This window comes from Homalodisca vitripennis, unplaced genomic scaffold, assembly GCF_021130785.1.
Source record: "Homalodisca vitripennis isolate AUS2020 unplaced genomic scaffold, UT_GWSS_2.1 ScUCBcl_146;HRSCAF=1384, whole genome shotgun sequence".
NCBI classification, from domain to species: Eukaryota; Metazoa; Arthropoda; class Insecta; order Hemiptera; family Cicadellidae; genus Homalodisca; species Homalodisca vitripennis.
In genome coordinates, this window is record NW_025776272.1 from 18,502 (window position 1) to 21,144 (window position 2,643).

The following is a 2,643-nucleotide window of genomic DNA, read 5'->3' on the forward strand; positions in this document are numbered from 1 at the left end:
TTATATAATATTATAATTTTATAATTTATACCTTAATAATAAATAAAAAATTACTTAATAATTTATAGTCTTTATAGGACTTGCGACAAATAATGTATAGTAAAAAGAAATAATTTAGACAAAGGGGTAAAAGGGACAGAATTTCCATTGTGAGTATCAAGGACGTTATTGATAATTTTTGAGTGTTTTAAATAATGCTTGGAACATTCTCTATATGTTGTGGAAATGCGAACGAAAAAAATCACAAATAATTATAAAAATTAACAACGGAATCAATAAATATTTTAAATGTAAACATAATTAATTGAAGCCTTCTTTAAACAGAAACTAGTTGCGGTAAACAAAGCAATCTTGTGTCAATGGGGTGATTATTATTGTTACCCCGGGCACCTTTGTAAGACACAATAGGGTTGTTTCAGGGGCACCTGCAATATTACACACTTGCTACCTGCTTTCAACAATGTCTGAAGTCGTTATATTATGACTACATAAGAATGTTACTTACTATTAAAAGATTCAACAAATTGCCCGTAAATTGATGCTAATTTATTATTGATACTGTTAACTAGTTGTCCTTGATCATTGTACTATAAAGACCGTTTCTAAGGACCAGTCGACTTTAGATTTTAGATATTAACAATACTACCCAGATAAACTACATTGATTATATACATTAAATATTACTCAGAGTATGTTTAAAGTTTCCATTACTACTTTGTAAATAATTCCGTTTAAGGCAATACAATAACAAGGAATAACTACTTTGGGATAAAATACAAAATATTATCCAGGTCAACTTGATTTAACACATCTTCCTTCCTCTACATGCGGTGATAAACACGCAAACTTCCTGGAAGTAATGATTACCTACCTTATAAAGCAACTCATAGAAGCCATTTAATACATTTTAATATCATAATAATGTTCACACACGTTACTATAATTTGTTTTAGAACTTATTATTATTAAACTAAGAAAGATAGTAGAACTGTTATTTTATCGATAAGTACGTGATAGTTCAACGTCTATAACGATAGACGTCTATGATAGTTTATAACGTCTAAATTGGGACGTTATAAAAAACAAATTTATATATATATATATATATATAGTTTCTATCACAGCTATATTAGCATATACAATGATAAAACTTGATTACCGAGCGGCAAAGTGTCTATGTTGGCAAGCACCACAGAATGCTACTGCGACTATGGTTAGCTAACATTTTATATGTAACTACTTTGTAACTATAGTATACAAGGTTCACTTTTACTACCAAGCGCGTACTGTTAGCATGTGGTAACACACTTACCACAGAATGCACCTGCGACTATGGGTAGCTAACATTTTATATGTAACTACTTTGTAACTATAGTATACAAGGTTCACTTTTACTACCAAGCGCGTACTGTTAGCATGTGAATGGTACACATACCACAGAATGCACCTGCGACTATTCGTAGCTAACATTTTATATGTAAACTACTTTTGTAACTATAGTATAAGGTTCACTTTCACTACCCATCGCGTACTGTTAGCATGTGAATGGTACACATACCACAGAAAACACCTGCGACTATTGGTAACTAACATTTTATATGTAACTATAGTATACAAGGTTCACTTTTACCACCAAGCGCGTACTGTTAGCATGTGGGTGGCACACATACCATAGAAAGCACCTGCGACTATTGGTAGCTAACATTTTATATGTAACTACTTTTGTAACTATAGTATACAAGGTTCACTTTTACTACCAAGCGCGTACTGTTAGCATGTGGGTGGCACACATACCATAGAAAGCACCTGCGACTATTGGTAGCTAACATTTTATATGTAACTACTTTTGTAACTATAGTATACAAGGTTCACTTTTACTACCAAGCGCGTACTGTTAGCATGTGGGTGGCACACATACCATAGAAAGCACCTGCGACTATTGGTAGCTAACATTTTATATGTAACTACTTTTGTAACTATAGTATACAAGGTTCACTTTTACTACCAAGCGCGTACTGTTAGCATGTGGGTGGCACACATACCATAGAAAGCACCTGCGACTATTGGTAGCTAACATTTTATATGTAACTACTTTTGTAACTATAGTATACAAGGTTCACTTTTACTACCAAGCGCGTACTGTTAGCATGTGAATGGTACACATACCACAGAATGCACCTGCGACTATTCGTAGCTAACATTTTATATGTAACTACTTTTGTAACTATAGTATAAGGTTCACTTTCACTACCCATCGCGTACTGTTAGCATGTGAATGGTACACATACCACAGAAAACACCTGCGACTATTGGTAACTAACATTTTATATGTAACTATAGTATACAAGGTTCACTTTTACCACCAAGCGCGTACTGTTAGCATGTGGGTGGCACACATACCATAGAAAGCACCTGCGACTATTGGTAGCTAACATTTTATATGTAACTACTTTTGTAACTATAGTATACAAGGTTCACTTTCACTACCAAGCGCGTACTGTTAGCATGTGGGTGGCACACATACCACAGAATACTCCTACGACTATTGGTAGCTAAGGTGTTATGTGAACACTACTACAGCATATTGTAATGTTCTCTAACCTCAAAAATAAATTCGAACAAATCTACTTGGTGACTGATTTC